We start from the raw sequence: 18,132 nt of genomic DNA, 5'->3' as shown, positions 1-18,132 counted from the left end.
GAGAGGATGTATGTGCTACAAACTTTATTATATCCTTAGGTGATAAGAAAGTTGTATTTAAAAGAATATACATTTCTTTTATCAATATTTAATCCAGACTTCCTCTGTGTTTCCTCTGTTAAGGTAAGCCTTAAAGGTAAACCTTTCCTGCTTACTATGTACAGCATGGCATTATCGTAATGTTTATACATCGTTTTTTTTTTTTGTTATACCTCTGAAAACTGAAATAAAAATTAAGATATAACATATATATATATATACAGTACAGACCAAAAGTTTGGACACACCTTCTCATTCAGAGTTTTCTTTATTTTCATGACTATGAAAATTGTAGATTCACAATGAAGGCATGAAAACTATGAATTAACACATGTGGAATTATATACATAACAAAAAGTGTGAAAATATGTCATATTGTAGGTTCTAGCCACCTTTTACTTTGATTACTGCTTTGCACACTCTTGGCATTCTCTTGATGAGCTTCAAGAGGTAGTCATCTGAAATGGTCTTCTAACAGTCTTGAAGGAGTTCGCAGAGATGCTTAGCACTTGTTGGCCTTTTTTGCCTTCATTCTGCGGTCCAGCTCACCCCAAACCATCTCGATTGGGTTCAGGTCCGGTGACTGTGGAGGCCAGGTCATCTGGCACAGCACCCCATCACTCTCCTTCTTGGTCAAATAGCCCTTACACAGCCTGGAGGTGTGTTTGGGGTCATTGTCCTGTTGAAAAATAAATGATGGTCCAACTAAACGCAAACCGGATGGAATAGCATGCCGCTGCAAGATGCTGTGGTAGCCATGCTGGTTCAGTATGCCTTCAATTTTGAATAAATCCCCAACAGTATCACCAGCAAAGCACCCCCACACCATCACACCTCCTCCTCCACACCAGCACACCTGTGAAGTGAAAACCATTTCAGGTGACTACCTCTTGAAGCTCAGCAAGAGAATGCCAAGAGTGTGCAACGCAGTAATCAAAGCAAAAGGCTACTTTGGCTAATTTGAAGAACCTAGAATATGACATATTTTCAGTTGTTTCACACTTTTTTGTTAGGTATATAATTCCACATGTGTTAATTCATAGTTTTAATGCCTGAATCTACAATTTTCATAGTCTTGAAAATAAAGAAAACTCTGAATGAGAATGTGTGTCCAAACTTTTGGTCTGTCCTGTGTTTGTATATGTATATGTATATATATATATATATATATATATATATATATATATATACACACACACATATATATGTCATCCAGACTTTAAATGCATTTATAAATTAACCAAGTACAAGAATGACGTTTTGGACCAAGACAGACCTTTCTTAAGTTCAGTCTGTGTGAAGATAAATGAGAAAATGCTTATATGTTATGGACATAGTAAAATACATATGCAATAAGGTTCATATATCTAGCACTTCATAATGAGCATTGTGTGAAACAGTATAGGAAATTTTTAGATAGCCAAATGTATGCCAGTGGATAGCATATTGCAAAGAATATAGCTACATGGCAGTCTACATGTGACCAGGAGAACAGCAAGGAGGATACAGGTATATGTAGCATGGGCTGTAATGCACAAGAATATATGGAGCAATTTGAGAACAGTCACAGTAATGGCAAATTGCTATCCCATAATAAACTGTTGCATATAACACATATATATATTGTGGCAGTGTGGCAAGGAAAGGGTGTATTTCCTTGGCTCACCCTGCAGAAGCTCTCACCTGCTTCTTAAGTAATGAGGCAGGAAGGAAGGGAAGTGTATATGAGATGGAGACTCAGTCTAATCTAGGCTCTTCCTAGGAGACAGCATGTGGGCTGTAGGGGAGAGACAGAGCCTGCTGAGGAGTACACAGCCCGAGCTATGAGAGGCTCAAAGAGAGTGACATGAATTGTGAGTAGAAGGTTGCAGGGGACATATGTTTAACCGGCTGAGGGAAGCTCAGCGGTTGTTAGTCAGGACAAGCTGATCTGTTTAGTCAGTGACCAGACGGTCTAGGATTTTGTTTTGTTCCTGCTTTTTGTTTATTTCTTTCCCTGCAACCTGTCTAATAAAACTGGCAAGGTGCCAGATTTGCATTATAAGCGTTTGTTTGCTGGTTTATTGAGAAGAAACGCATCCTGTGGCGTGGTCCAGGACGATCCCAGAGCTAATCCCCAAGACGGATCGTCACAATATATATATATATATATATATATATATATATATATATATATATATATATATATATATCTCAATAGAGCAAGAAAACACAATAAAGCAATGCAGCTCGCTTCATACACTGTGAGTAACGGCAGCCCCCACTCACAGTGAATCACCAACATCACTTCATAATGCAAGAGCAGACACAGGATGTATATGCACGTAAGAGGTTAATACCTCCTTTTGTTTATCTGGTTGTCATTCTACCTGAACCCGTAGTGTGTCATTGCAATAGTGATGTTCTTTTTCCTAATTCTACTCAATGACCACAAATGATCATTTACAATAAGTGCAAAATGATCAACACAAACATTTTTGTCCACAACACACTTTCTGAACAGACTTATCCACATTTCTTGTACTTGAAAAAATGTATTAGACTTTATGGTAATAGAGGCAGTAGATTGTGTGAAGAATACTACTGTATGTGATTACTGGAATCTGAATAACTTGGAAACAATTGTTTCGCTGAATAAAAACCATAAAAAATTGTAAACTTTTAAAAGTTTAAAAATGCCTATTTAACTAAACAAAACACAGAAGAATACATAAATTAGGCAGTGGCTTAGAAGAATGTCTGATATAATCACAGCATCACAAACATTACATCAAGATATACATGAAAGGGGTATTCCAGTTCTAAAACTTATCCCCTATTCCCTATCCGAGTACAGAGCTTGTGAATCTCCGGCACGCCATAGACAATGCACAGAGCACATGCCGACCCACCACTTCACACAGCTGGGTGGTGTTGGTGGACAGACTGAGTTAAAGAAGAAAAATGAAAAAAGCACTGTTGGCCTAGTATCCTGAGGATGTTTTTTTTTACCTGTACTTATATTAATATTAGTACGTTTTAGTAAATATTGTATTAGTAAGTATGGCCTCTCTGTGATTTCAAATAGGGTACTCCGCCCCTAAACATGTTATCCCCCTAGCCTATCCCCTATTTTTCAATAGATCGCTGCAATGTCCTCTCCTTCTGGTTTTGACAAGTAGGGGTTGCCATTTCCTTTGTCAGTGGGGCATGTCCCAATAAAATCGGACACCACCAGCACTGATTGGACAGTCTGACTGTGTAAGAGAGCACCTCTTAGACAAGACTATAGTAATACCCAATCATTTGTACATTTTTTAAGAGGAATAACAGAGGGGCAGCAAATAAACTCCATCTTTTTTGTTCCATGATTAAAAATGTATTACAAATGCTAAAGAGGTCAGTCCTCTATAAATGTATAGAACAGTAACATACATTACATTTATTGCACGATTTCCAACACTGCTTTGAGAGTCCCTTATGAATTCTTCTGAACACTGGCAGAACAGATATAAATTGATTCACAATGTCCAGGTTTCATTCCAAATCTCTTGTGATTCATTTTGATATTTTACAAAAGAGCTGGCAGCAAGGCTAAGAGCATGAAACAAGCAGCAGCATCAAGTGCTCAAAACCCAATTTGCCAATGTGCATAAAGCAAATTATTTCAACTCAAAAAATGTGCAAGTGTGCTCCAGGCAAGGAGAAGAAAGAGAAGAGAGGTCACGGGGGCCGTCTATCAGTAAATCTATCCCACGGATCCCAGATAGATAGGAATGTCGGGAGGGCGTAATTCAAAGAGGCTGTAAGTGATTCCAATGAGCGGATCTCACGTATTCTAGCTAGGAGTTTGCCCTCTGACGGGGGTAAGGTGCACTTCCAAAGCTTAGCAATGAGAGTTTTGGCTGCAAGGACAATATGCAAAAAGAGCTTGAACGGTTTCTTGGCCACAGCCATAGTAGACAGGTGCAGCAGAAAGACCAGAGGGTCAAGGGGGACCATAGATCCCAGAACTGCATGGACTAACCCCTGCACCTTTGCCCAATAAGGAACAATCAATGGACAAGACCAAAATATATGGAAGACAGTGCCCAGACCCACACCACATTGCCAGCATTGAGGAGGGATAGCAGGATTTAGCTTGTTGAGTAAGGCCGGTGTATGATACCATCCCTTAAGCATCATATTGCGTCTCCTTGTATGCCGTACAAATAGATTCCTTGGATGCCCACTCCCATATGCACTGCCATTGAGGGATAGTAATAGTAGTGTTTAGAGCCTCTACCCAGCGGTCCATATAGCAATGGGAGGAATGGGATGGGGGGCATCAGGGGGCTGTACAGCAAAAAAGAGTATATACTGGAGAGCAATTCCTTCGTCTGAGTACCACCCCTACACAACTCTCTCAAAACCAGTAGGTAGAGAGACAGTCAGCGAGCTACGTCTGGAGGGAAAAGTAATGATGAGGTTGTGTATAATGGGCTGAAGCAGGGAGGTCCCAACGGGAAACTAGCTGACTAAAGAGTGGGAACGAGCGAGTATGGGGATCTACCACATCAGCCCAACAGAAAAGATCTCTAGAGCCCCACTCCCAAATCATACCAGAAGTCAATCCAGGTGGAAAGTCAGGGTGGTAGAGAAAGGATTGTAAAGGCAAGAAAGAGGAGAGAAGTCCAAAACACCTAAAGCAGCAGGTCCATATATATCTGGAAAACGACATAGGGCCTTGGTGGGGAGAGTTAGGTGCGGGGAGTGGAACCAACCACAGGAGCCAGTTGGATGAATATCTTCTTTATTTCAAAGTGCAGAAGTAAGCATTATGTGCGGCCGGACACGGACGCCAAACATCGATCAATTGAATGGGTGACAGCTGTTGCGTGTGCGCAAAGCACACTTTATCCCGCTCATTTCGATGTTCGGCGTCCTTGTCCAGCCGCACATAATGCTTACTTCTGCACTTTGAAATAAAGAAGATATTTTCTCTACTGTATCGGTGAGTGCTGCCATCTTCTTCTATGGAATTTAGCATGGACTGTATTCTCTGATTGGTTCAGCACCCGTTACAGTATTCTACCGGCGCATTCTAAAAGAACTGTATGCACCTTTGTGCTCTGCAAATTCCTCTGCAGGTGTGTAGTCTATTTTATTTTGGGGCTTGGTGTCGACCACTGTGCCTTCCTTTCTGCTATAGTATTTAATCACGTCTGGGACACCAAGCCCCCCACGGGATCTACTTGCCAGCATCACCGACATGGGGTGGCGGTGTCGCCTGGCATCCCAAATAAACCGGAAAATAGCCGGCTGGAAGGAGCGCAGCGGAGCCAGAGGAACCCGCACCAGCAATGTCTCAAAAAAGTAGAGAAGCTTAGGGAGAGTGGTCATCTTAACCGCCACAATGTGTCCAAAAAAGGAAATATACTGAGACCTCCACTTTTCCATCAAGTCAAGCAATTCACGAAAAAGTTGAGGTTAGTTAGCAGAGTATTGGGAGGAATAGTGAGGAGAGAGCGGCACACCCAAGTAGGCGATGGCAGAGGAGGACCAGAGAAAAGAGTCATTTGCTTGTAAGCGTGAGATCAATGGCTTCAGATTAAGCGAGGTTAGCTTTTTAGCCAGAGGCTAGGCAATAGACATGTAACAGTTTATTTAACCCCTTAACGACAATGGACGTAAATGTACGTCATGGTGACGTGGTACTTAGCGCACCATGACGTACATTTACGCGCCACCATGATTGCGAGCACCACCAGGGCCGTGATCAATACAGATCATAGCATCTGCGGCAGTGTGTTACTTTAAATGGATGATCGGATCGCCCGCAGCGCTGCCGCGGGGATCTGATCATCCAGCATGGAGGTCCCCTCACCTGGCTCCGGCCGTCTCCTGGGGTCTTCTGCTCTGGTCTGAGATCGAGCAGGCCAGAGCAGAAGAACCTATACATAGCACTGAACAGTATTAGCAATCAACTGTTTGCTATGAATAGTCCCCTATGGGGACATAAAAAGTGTAAAAAAAAAAAGTAAAAAATGTTATATAAAAAAGTAAACAATTTGAAAAATCCCCTCCCCCAATAAAAAAGAAAAACATCAGTTTTTCCCATTTTACCCCCAAAAATGCGTAAAAAAATAATTAATACACATATTTGGTATTGCCGTGTGCGTAAAAGTCTGAACTATTAAAATATATTGTTAATTATCCCCTATGGTGAACGGCGTAAACGTAAAAAAATAAAAAATAAAGTCCAAAATTGCTGCTTTCTTGTCACATTTTATAAATAAAAAAAATTAATAAAAAATTAATAAAAATTAAAACATAAGCAAAATTGGTACTAAACTACAGATCATGGCGCAAAAAATTAGCCCTCATATTGCCCCATATACGCAAAAATGAGAAAGTTATAGGTGGTCAAAATAGAGCAATTTCAAACATACTAATTTTGTTAAAATGGTTTGAGATTTTTTTTAAGCGGTACAATTATAGATCATCATTTTAATCGTATTGACCCACAGAATAAATAAAACATGTCATTTTTACCGGAAAGTGTACAGCGTGAAAACAAAACCTTCTAAAATTTGCTAAATTGCGGTTTTCTTTTCAACATAAATACCATTTGTTTGGTTGCGCTGTACATTTTATGGTAAAATAAGTGATGTAATTACCAAGTACAATTGGTGACGCAAAAAATAAGCCCTCATATGGGTCTGTGGATGGAAATATAAGAGAGTTATGATTTTTAGAAGGCGAGGAAAAAACGAAAATGCTAAAATAAAATTGGTCTGGTCCTTAAAGCCAAAATGGGCCTGGTCCTTAAGGGGTTAAGGAAGGCAGAGAAATGAGGGGGGCTAGTAAGAGTAAGCAAGATGTCATAAGCGAAGAGGCAGATCTTGAAGTCTCTGCCATGAAGTGAGACACCAGAAATGTCCGGATTCCCCCGGATCAGAGTGGCAAGGGGCTCAATACACAAAGCGAAGATCAGGGGGGATAACAGGCATCCCTGCCTAGTGCCATTGCATAAAGTAAAGGTGGAGGAAGAAGTATGGGGGAGCTTCAGCGAGGCGGTAGGAGAGGAGTAGAGACCCCGCAGTGCAGTAAGGAAATTGCCAGCGCTACCAAATTTTACCAAATAGAAACGGCCAACCTAGCCTATCAAAGGCATTCTCAGCATCCAAACTCAAGACCAAAGCCTTCTCCAACCTCCGATTAACTACATCAATAAGGTCCACTACCCTTCTCGTGTTATCACCTTTCTGCCGACATGGGATAAAGCCCACCTGATCCTTATGTATGAGGGAAGGCATAAAGCACCAAAGGCGGTTTGCCAAGAATTTGGAGGACATCTTCAGATCAGAGTTGAGAAGGGTGATAGGTCGGTAGCACGAGCATTCATGGGGGTCTTTGCCAGGCTTGGGAATCAGGGTTATCAGAGAGTGAAGAAAGGTCTGCGGGATTCTCTCTCCCCTCAAGAAGGAGTTAGAAAGAGGAACCAACCGAGGGAGGAGAATGGGGGAACAAGTCTTATAGTACAAGTAAGTGAAGCCATCAGGACCCAGAGAACGCCAAGCTGGAAGAGTCTTGAGAAGCTCTGAGAGCTCTTCAAGAGTGATCGGAGCATTCAACAACTCTCTGCCAGCCGCTGAAAGAGTCGGGAGGCAACATCTAGAAAGGAAAGAGTCAAGTGTTGCAGCACTCTCTCCAGGGTCTGAGGAGAGTTAAGTATGGAGGGAATAAAGTTTGGGATAGTAGTCAAAGAAAAGTTTAGAAACAGAGTCAGGGTGGTGATGCAGGGTACGTACCAGAAGGATCCTTCAGAGCAGAGGGGGGGCCTGAGTGGCAGCACAATCCCGAAGGCTTCACCCCAGCATAGTATGCGCCTTGTTGCCTTTCTCATAAAAACACTGTTTAGCATATAGCAGTTGGCGCTCCACCTTGTAGAGGACCAAGTCACTTAACTGAGATCGCGCCGCCGCAACCAGACGCCTCATCACCGAAAGGGAAGGCGAGGATAAAAGAAGAGATTTTAAGCAAGCGATCTGAGCCATAGATTCCCGGGAGAAAGCCAAGGCATTAGGTTTCAAGCAAGAGCCCAAGGCGATACAGTGGCCACGAACCACCACTTTGTGGGCTTCCTAGAAAATCACCAAAGAAGACACAGAGCCTCATTGTCGGCAAAATAAGTATTTATGCTCGCCTGGATCGAGTCCCAGGAAGAGGGAGTTTAAACCAAAGAATCATTGAGGTGCCAGTGACAGCGGCGTGTGGAGGTGGTAAAGGGTGAGAAGGAAATCAGGACAGGGCTATGGTCAAATCAGGAGATAGGCTCCAGAGAGGCAGAAGAGAGCATACGGACCATGGGGAGGTTACCGAAAAAATTGTCGATACGGGAGTGGAATTTGTGAGAGTGGGAATAAAAAGTAAATGAGCGATCGGAGGGGTGATTAATCCGCCAGAGGTCATAAAGGGTCGCCGAGCGTATCAGTTGTCGAAAAAGCATAGACAGGCGCATGCTGAGAAGGGGGAGGCAAAGCACCCACCAATGAGTGTCGGTCAACAGAAGGGGAAAAAAACAAGTTATAATCTCCTCCCAAGAGCCATGCAGAGGGGGGGGGTGGGAGTGGGGGGAAATTATGCAGGCGAGAAAAGACCCGACGCAAAAAGGGGATTGTTATGGATATTGAAATTATGTGTTTTTACATCCATTATATTCCATTTAGTATCAATTTCCCTGTCCCCACAGTCTAAAGTTTAGTTTCACATACAGCCACAGTAGGCGGGGCTAAAGAACCTGTTTTTCCACATCATGTGAGGAAAGCAGGCGGACACTAGGCCAAAGGGGTGGGGCATTAGTGGATTTCACTGGAAATCATATGGCCCTCTGTCTCTTTTTCCTTTGGATCTTCCTTGAAGAGAGGAACATCTCCTGCTTCTTAGCCTGGGATGGATAAGTATATTGATTGTATCATTTCTACAATAAATATTCATGTATCACTAGATTCATGCTAGTTTGCTAATCATAGAGTATGTACTATTGTATTAATGCTTGTATGTATGTCTTATTTGGTTTAGCTAATTAAAGGGGTTATCCAGGAAAAAACTTTTTTTTATATATCAACAGGCTCCAGAAAGTTAAACAGATTTGTAAATTACTTCTACTAAAAATCTTAGTCCTTTCAGTACTTATGAGCTTCTGAAGTTAAGGTTGTTCTTTTCTGTCTAAGTGCTCTCTGATGACACGTGTCTCGGAAACCACCCAGTTTAGAAGAGGTTTGCTATGGGGATTTGCTTCTAAACTGGGCGGTTCCCGAGACACGTGTCATCAGAGAGCACTTAGAAAAGAACAACCTTAACTTCAGAAGCTCATAAGTACTGAAAGGATTAAGATTTTTCAATAGAAGTAATTTACAAATCTACAATGAATAAAGAAGTGGTGAAGGGAGGCACATAACAAAAACACGTGTGTAGGTATAAGGGTGGAAGTAGCGTGAACAAACAAAAATAGGGGTCCACATCTCAAAGGTAAAAAACAAAGCAGTCCAACCAATGTAATAAATTATAGTCTAGTTGTCACGATGCCGGCTGGCAGGTAGTGGATCCTCTGTGCCAGAGAGGGATTGGCGTGGACCGTGCTAGTGGATCGGTTCTAAGTCACTACTGGTTTTCACCAGAGCCCGCCGCAAAGCGGGATGGTCTTGCTGCGGCGGTAGTGACCAGGTCGTATCCACTAGCAACGGCTCAACCTCTCTGGCTGCTGAAGAAAGGCGCGGTACAAGGGAGTAGACAGAAGCAAGGTCGGACGTAGCAGAAGGTCGGGGCAGGCAGCAAGGATCGTAGTCAGGGGCAACGGCAGGAGGTCTGGAACACAGGCTAGGAACACACAAGGAAACGCTTTCACTGGCACGATGGCAACAAGATCCGGCAAGGAAGTGCAGGGGAAGTGAGGTGATATAGGGAAGTGCACAGGTGATCAGACTAATTGGAACCACTGCGCCAATCAGCGGCGCAGTGGCCCTTTAAATCGCAAAGACCCGGCGCGCGCGCGCCCTAGGGAGCGGGGCCGCGCGCGCCGGGACAGGACCGACGGAGAGCGAGTCAGGTACGGGAGCCGGGGTGCGCATCGCGAGCGGGCGCTACCCGCATCGCGAATCGCATCCCGGCTGGAGGCGGTATCGCAGCGCCCCGGGTCAGTGGACCTGACCGGAGCGCTGCAGTGAGGAGAGTGTAGCGAGCGCTCCGGGGAGGAGCGGGGACCCGGAGCGCTCGGCGTAACAGTACCCCCCCCCCCTTGGGTCTCCCCCTCTTCTTAGAGCCTGAGAACCTGAGGAGCAGACTTTTGTATAGGATATTGTCCTCAGGTTCCCAGGATCTCTCTTCTGGACCACAACCCTCCCAATCCACTAAAAAAAAGGTTTTCCCTCTGACCTTTTTGGATGCCAGAATCTCTTTGACGGAGAAGATGTCCGAGGAGCCGGAAACAGGAGTGGGAGGAACAGATTTGGGAGAGAAACGGTTGATGATAAGTGGTTTAAGAAGAGAAACGTGAAAGGCATTAGGAATACGAAGAGAAGGAGGAAGAAGAAGTTTGTAAGAGACAGGATTAATCTGGCACAAAATTTTGAAAGGACCAAGATAGCGTGGTCCCAACTTGTAGCTAGGGACACGGAAGCGGACATATTTAGCGGAGAGCCATACCTTGTCTCCAGGGGCAAAAATGGGAGGAGCTCTTCTTTTCTTATCCGCGAACTTCTTCATGCGTGATGAAGCCTGTAAGAGAGAATTTTGGGTCTCTCTCCATATGATGGAAAGGTCACGAGAAATTTCATCCACAGCGGGCAGACCAGAGGGCAAGGGGGTAGGGAGGGGGGGAAGAGGGTGACGGCCGTACACCACGAAAAATGGGGATTTGGAGGAAGATTCAGAGACTCTGAAGTTATACGAGAATTCGGCCCATGGTAGAAGATCTGTCCAGTCATCCTGGCGGGAGGAAACAAAATGTCGTAAATAATCACCCAAGACCTGGTTAATTCTTTCTACTTGTCCATTGGATTGAGGATGATATGCAGAAGAAAAATTTAATTTAATCTTGAGTTGTTTACAGAGAGCCCTCCAGAATTTAGACACGAATTGGACGCCTCTATCCGAGACGATCTGCGTTGGCAACCCGTGAAGACGAAAAATGTGTACAAAAAATTGTTTAGCCAACTGAGGCGCTGAAGGAAGACCAGGAAGAGGGATGAAATGTGCCATTTTGGAGAATCGATCAACGACCACCCAAATAACAGTGTTGCCACGGGAAGGGGGTAAGTCAGTAATAAAATCCATACCAATCAGAGACCAAGGCTGTTCGGGGACAGGCAGAGGATGAAGAAAACCAGCGGGCTTCTGGCGAGGAGTCTTATCCCGGGCACAGATAGTGCAGGCTCGCACAAAGTCCACAACATCCGTCTCCAGAGTCGGCCACCAATAGAAGCGAGAGATGAGTTGCACAGATTTCTTGATGCCCGCATGACCTGCGAGATGGGAGGAGTGACCCCATTTGAGGATTCCGAGGCGTTGGCGTGGAGAAACAAAGGTCTTTCCTGGAGGAGTTTGCCTGATGGAGGCTGGAGAAGTGGAAATCAGGCAGTCAGGAGGAATGATGTGTTGCGGAGAGAGTTCAACTTCAGAAGCATCCGAGGAACGAGAGAGAGCATCGGCCCTAATGTTCTTATCGGCAGGCCGAAAGTGAATTTCAAAATTAAATCGGGCAAAGAACAGAGACCACCTGGCCTGGCGAGGATTCAGCCGTTGGGCAGACTGGAGGTAGGAGAGGTTCTTGTGATCGGTGTAAATAATAACTGGAAATCTTGATCCCTCCAGCAGATGCCTCCATTCCTCAAGTGCTAATTTAATGGCTAGAAGCTCTCGATCCCCGATGGAGTAGTTCCTCTCCGCCGGAGAGAAGGTCCTAGAAAAAAAACCACAAGTAACAGCATGCCCGGAAGAATTTTTTTGTAGAAGGACAGCTCCAGCTCCCACTGAGGAGGCATCAACCTCCAATAGGAAGGGTTTAGATGGGTCAGGTCTGGAGAGCACGGGAGCCGAAGAAAAGGCAGACTTGAGCCGTTTAAAGGCGTCTTCCGCTTGAGGAGGCCAAGACTTGGGATCGGCATTTTTTTTGGTTAAAGCCACGATAGGAGCCACAACGGTAGAAAAATGTGGAATAAATTGCCTGTAATAATTGGCGAACCCCAAAAAACGTTGGATAGCACGGAGTCCGGAGGGGCGTGGCCAATCTAAGACGGCAGAGAGTTTGTCTGGATCCATTTGTAGTCCCTGGCCAGAGACCAAGTATCCTAGGAAAGGAAGAGATTGGCATTCAAACAGACATTTCTCTATTTTGGCATAGAGTTGATTGTCACGAAGTCTCTGAAGAACCATACGGACATGCTGGCGGTGTTCTTCTAGATTGGCAGAAAAAATCAGGATATCGTCCAGATATACAACAACACAGGAGTATAAGAGATCACGAAAAATTTCATTAACAAAGTCTTGGAAGACGGCAGGGGCGTTGCACAGGCCAAAGGGCATGACCAGATACTCAAAGTGTCCATCTCTGGTGTTAAATGCCGTTTTCCATTCATCCCCCTCTCTGATGCGGATGAGATTATAAGCACCTCTTAAGTCCAGTTTGGTAAAGATGTGGGCACCTTGGAGGCGATCAAAGAGTTCAGAGATGAGGGGTAGGGGGTAGCGGTTCTTAACCGTGATTTTATTAAGACCGCGGTAGTCAATGCAAGGACGTAGGGAGCCATCTTTTTTGGACACAAAGAAAAATCCGGCTCCGGCAGGAGAGGAGGATTTACGGATAAAGCCCTTTTTTAAATTTTCCTGGACGTATTCAGACATGGCAAGAGTCTCTGGGGCGGACAGAGGATAAATTCTGCCCCGGGGTGGAGTAGTGCCCGGGAGGAGGTCGATAGGACAATCATAAGGCCTGTGAGGAGGTAGAGTCTCAGCTTGTTTTTTGCAAAAAACATCCGCAAAGTCCATATAGGCCTTAGGGAGACCGGTTACAGGAGGAACCACAGAGTCACGGCAAGGGTTACTGGGAACCGGTTTTAGGCAGTCCTTGGAACAAGAGGGCCCCCAACTCTTGATCTCCCCAGTGGACCAATCCAGGGTTGGGGAATGAAGTTGAAGCCAGGGAAGTCCAAGGAGAATTTCAGAAGTGCAATTGGGGAGGACCAAAAGTTCAATCCTCTCGTGATGAGATCCGATGCAGATTAGAAGGGGCTCCGTGCGGAAACGTATGGTACAGTCCAATCTTTCATTGTTTACACAATTGATGTAGAGGGGACTGGCGAGACTGGTCACCGGGATGTTGAACCTGTTGACGAGAGAGGCCAAAATAAAATTTCCTGCAGATCCGGAGTCCAAGAAGGCCATAGTAGAGAAGGAGAAGGCAGAGACAGATATCCGCACAGGCACAGTAAGACGTGGAGAAGCAGAGTAGACATCAAGGACTGTTTCACCTTTGTGCGGAGTCAGCGTACGTCTTTCCAGGCGGGGAGGACGGATAGGACAATCCTTCAGGAAGTGTTCGGTACTAGCACAGTACAGGCAGAGATTCTCCATGCGGCGTCGTGTCCTCTCTTGAGGTGTCAGGCGAGACCGGTCGACCTGCATAGCCTCCACGGCGGGAGGCACAGGAACAGATTGCAGGGGACCAGAGGAGAGAGGAGCCGGGGAGAAGAAACGCCTCGTGCGAACAGAGTCCATATCCTGGCGGAGCTCCTGACGCCTTTCGGAAAAACGCATGTCAATGCGAGTGGCTAGGTGAATGAGTTCATGTAGATTAGCAGGGATTTCTCGTGCGGCCAGAACATCTTTAATGTTGCTGGATAGGCCTTTTTTAAAGGTCGCGCAGAGGGCCTCATTATTCCAGGATAATTCTGAAGCAAGAGTACGGAATTGTACGGCATACTCGCCAACGGAAGAATTACCCTGGACCAGGTTCAACAGGGCAGTCTCAGCAGAAGAGGCTCGGGCAGGTTCCTCAAAGACACTTCGGATTTCCGAGAAGAAGGAGTGTACAGAGGCAGTGACGGGGTCATTGCGGTCCCAGAGCGGTGTGGCCCAAGACAGGGCTTTTCCAGACAGAAGGCTGACTACGAAAGCCACCTTAGACCTTTCAGTGGGAAACTGGTCCGACATCATCTCCAAGTGCAGGGAACATTGGGAAAGAAAGCCACGGCAAAACTTAGAGTCCCCATCAAATTTATCCGGCAAGGATAGGCGTAGACCAGAAGCGGCCACTCGCTGCGGAGGAGGTGCAGGAGCTGGCGGAGGAGATGATTGCTGAAGCTGTGGTAGTAACTGCTGTAGCATAACGGTCAGTTGAGACAGCTGTTGGCCTTGTTGCGCTATCTGTTGTGACTGCTGGGCGACCACCGTGGTGAGGTCAGCGACAACTGGCAGAGGAACTTCAGCGGGATCCATGGCCGGATCTACTGTCACGATGCCGGCTGGCAGGTAGTGGATCCTCTGTGCCAGAGAGGGATTGGCGTGGACCGTGCTAGTGGATCGGTTCTAAGTCACTACTGGTTTTCACCAGAGCCCGCCGCAAAGCGGGATGGTCTTGCTGCGGCGGTAGTGACCAGGTCGTATCCACTAGCAACGGCTCAACCTCTCTGGCTGCTGAAGAAAGGCGCGGTACAAGGGAGTAGACAGAAGCAAGGTCGGACGTAGCAGAAGGTCGGGGCAGGCAGCAAGGATCGTAGTCAGGGGCAACGGCAGGAGGTCTGGAACACAGGCTAGGAACACACAAGGAAACGCTTTCACTGGCACGATGGCAACAAGATCCGGCAAGGAAGTGCAGGGGAAGTGAGGTGATATAGGGAAGTGCACAGGTGATCAGACTAATTGGAACCACTGCGCCAATCAGCGGCGCAGTGGCCCTTTAAATCGCAAAGACCCGGCGCGCGCGCACCCTAGGGAGCGGGGCCGCGCGCGCCGGGACAGGACCGACGGAGAGCGAGTCAGGTACGGGAGCCGGGGTGCGCATCGCGAGCGGGCGCTACCCGCATCGCGAATCGCATCCCGGCTGGAGACGGTATCGCAGCGCCCCGGGTCAGTGGACCTGACCGGAGCGCTGCAGTGAGGAGAGTGTAGCGAGCGCTCCGGGGAGGAGCGGGGACCCGGAGCGCTCGGCGTAACACTAGTGGTGGTGCCAGGATCCAAGAAATAGAAACAAATATACGGTAAACAAGAGAAAAGATCCAGCAACTCACCGCCGAGATGACCGAGCAAGTGGAGGCACAGCGAGGAAGCAGGTGGACAGATGGATATAACGGGAGGCTCAGAGGCGACTAACCGGTTTGTTTCGTACAGGTGTACTTCATTCGGCCTCTGTTCACGTCATTGCAACCTGTATTTTTATTGGATCAGCTGGTGCCCACGTGATCACAAGAAAAAAAGCAAAAAACTTGAAATTAGTGAAAAATAATCAAATGATATCATAAATAGTTAAAATAGAGTCACAGGATACTTGCAGTAATACTTCATATTTCTCATTCAATGAAGGGAGATAGATCCACTTTATCATTTAAACCTGCTGGACCTTGCGCTTCCAGTCTTAATATCCACCGGGCTTCCGTCCGGGTCAAAGTTGCCTCGCGATCTCCTCCATTTATGGGTGAGTTAACCCTCTCAAGTCCTGCAAATCTTAGCTGTTCAGTTTTGCCGTTATGAACTTGTTGCATATGTAGAATAAATCTAGTAGTGCCTCTGCCGGTTCTAATTGTGTATAGATGCTCTCGGAAGCGTGTATTTAATTGTCGCTTCGTTTTTCCTATATAAAATCTTTTACAGGTACATTCTATAAAATATACCACATGCATAGTTCTACATGTGATTAAATCTTGCACATGATGATTATATCCACCCAGAGTTATAATACTAGCAGCTACATTGTATTTACAGTAGGTGCAACAACCGCAAAGAACGGAACCATTGCTAACTATATAAAAAATAAGCAGAAAAAAAGTTGTGCACAAAAATCGCAGGAAAACTGGCTTAATAAAAGTTCACCGAAAGGATGCGGTTGTTGCACCTACTGTAAATACAATGTAGCTGCTAGTATTATAACTCTGGGTGGATATAATCATCATGTGCAAGATTAAATTTGAAGTTGAAGAGCCCGGCCTGTCAAAGTGCGTCCTCTGGAGATAGACAATGTCAGCCCTCAGAGCTACCAACTCCCTCTGCAGCAAACACTGCTTCGCCGGGGAATTAAGGCCCTTCACATTCAATGAGACGCACTCAGCTATGAGGGGGCAGGTGTGTGTGAAGGCGCAATGTAGCAGGATACTCATGCAGACCGACATGGGGATCCTGAGGTAACAGGGGAGAAGAGGAAAGCTTAGGGGGCCCCAGCGACATTAATCTGGACCTGGAAAGAAAGGGAGCAAACAAGGGAAACCAACAATGAGGTAGGTCAGGAGGACACAGGACAAGACAAGGGGAGGAGTAACGGATAAGTTGGTACACAAGGAAAGGAACAGTAAGGGAATAAAACTGTAAATAAACAAATGGCATAGGAGCCAGAGGGGAGACCATACAAATGCAATAAAACAAAGCAAGGAAGTAAAACAATAACATTTCGTACTTTGTCTTGGCCTTGAGGGGGGAAGGGGAAGTGCGCATCAAAGAAGTCCACTCGAGAAGACCTGAATCACTGGAACTTGGTGAGGATGGAATCCGGCCAATCCTGTGGCGTTTCCCCCGGAAAGGCTTCCACACCGTGGGCTGAGGGGGAGGTGGGGGTCGCACAAAACTCAGGTAGATCAGCAAAAGACCGCAACACAGCAGATCGTCCATCACGTCTGGAGTGGAGGGCAAATGGAAAGTACCATCTGTACGGCACCTTGGCAGTGCGTAGGGTTGAAAGGAGAGGTTGCAGCATCCTCTGTTTGCGTAGGGTAATCCAAGATAGGTCCTGGAACAGCTGGATAGAAGCCCCATCCAAGTCGAAGTTCTGGAGGGAGCGTGATATAGCCATTATCCGCTCCTTCAACTGGAAGTCAGCAACACAACAGATTACATCCCGGGGAGGACCATTAGAGGGGCGGGGCGGAGAGCCCAATGTGCACAGTCTAGCTTAATCCTGTGGGATGAGGTCTCACCCAAAATTGTGTTGAAGATGGCTTCCAGCGTGACATGCAAGTCCTCCGCTTGGGTGGCCTGCCCCTGTTGTCCAGATCCTGAGAGTGCAAATCACCAAGGAACTCAGGTATAGATAGTGGCTTGAAGTTGGGCGATATAGGACCTAGTAGAATCATGAGCCCCCTCCAGGTCCTCTACCCTGCCGGAAACAGGCTGCAGGTCTCGGCGGAGCATGGACATTTCAGCCCGACAAGCGTCCTTGACTTCTGCAATTAGAGCTTTAAAATCCTCCTTTGTGGGGATTTGAGAGATCAATTGGCTGAGGTCAGGAGGCGTCAGAGTAGAGGCTGGGACCCTGGAGCACGCCAGATCAGAGTCCAACCCCATATCCTAAACAGGGGGAGAGTGTGAAGCCCCAAGGGCCCAGAGGAGGATGGGGGGTCCTGCAGAGACCCAGACCTGGGGGCACCCAACCGACTGTTTGTGGGCAGCAATGGTACGCTGTGGTTTGGGGTAGACACTGGGGAGCAATGGAGAAGTCCCAGGGGGGTGTCTGTCCTCAGCTGCAGACAGAGGAGATGAAGCAGGAGTAAAAGGAGCAGCAGCACAATCCAGTGCGGTCACAGGTAGGTGCTCAGAGAAGACAGACTGGGGGCTAGGGTAAGGGCACCCAGGTGGAGAATGCACCCTCAGGGCAGGGGGGGCTTCAGTGAACAGTCTGGCCCAGGATTGCCTCCCAGTCCCAGGGAGAGGGGAGTCCTGAGGGGCAGGGGAGCACAGGGTGGCAGGAGAGCAAAGCAAGCCCAGCTCAGGCAGGGGCAGCACTTACCCGCTGCTGGCAGCACAGAGCAGCAGAGTCACGTGGGGTGGTCCCTGGTGGCAGTGCCGTCGGGCCTACAACTGCAGCGCTGGAGGAGGGAGATGATAATGGATGGCAGGCTGCGACACTCATGCTGGGGATGTCCGGGGATGGAG

The 18,132-nt window shown here is 46.7% G+C and overlaps 1 protein-coding gene across 1 annotated transcript in view; it reads right to left on the bottom strand.

The window, feature by feature from the left end:
• Nucleotides 1-15,306, bottom strand: part of GPR61 (G protein-coupled receptor 61) — a 96,664-nt gene extending 81,358 nt beyond the window's left edge. The window contains exon 1 of the mRNA XM_056557878.1: nucleotides 15,285-15,306. The gene's annotated coding sequence lies outside the window, so the exon portion shown is untranslated. The remainder of the gene's footprint in view (nucleotides 1-15,284) is intronic.
• Between the last annotated feature and the right edge of the window lie 2,826 nt (nucleotides 15,307-18,132).

This window comes from Hyla sarda, chromosome 2 (assembly GCF_029499605.1).
Source record: "Hyla sarda isolate aHylSar1 chromosome 2, aHylSar1.hap1, whole genome shotgun sequence".
In the NCBI taxonomy this organism is placed as follows: Eukaryota; Metazoa; Chordata; class Amphibia; order Anura; family Hylidae; genus Hyla; species Hyla sarda.
This window is presented reverse-complemented; position numbering and strand designations above follow the sequence as displayed.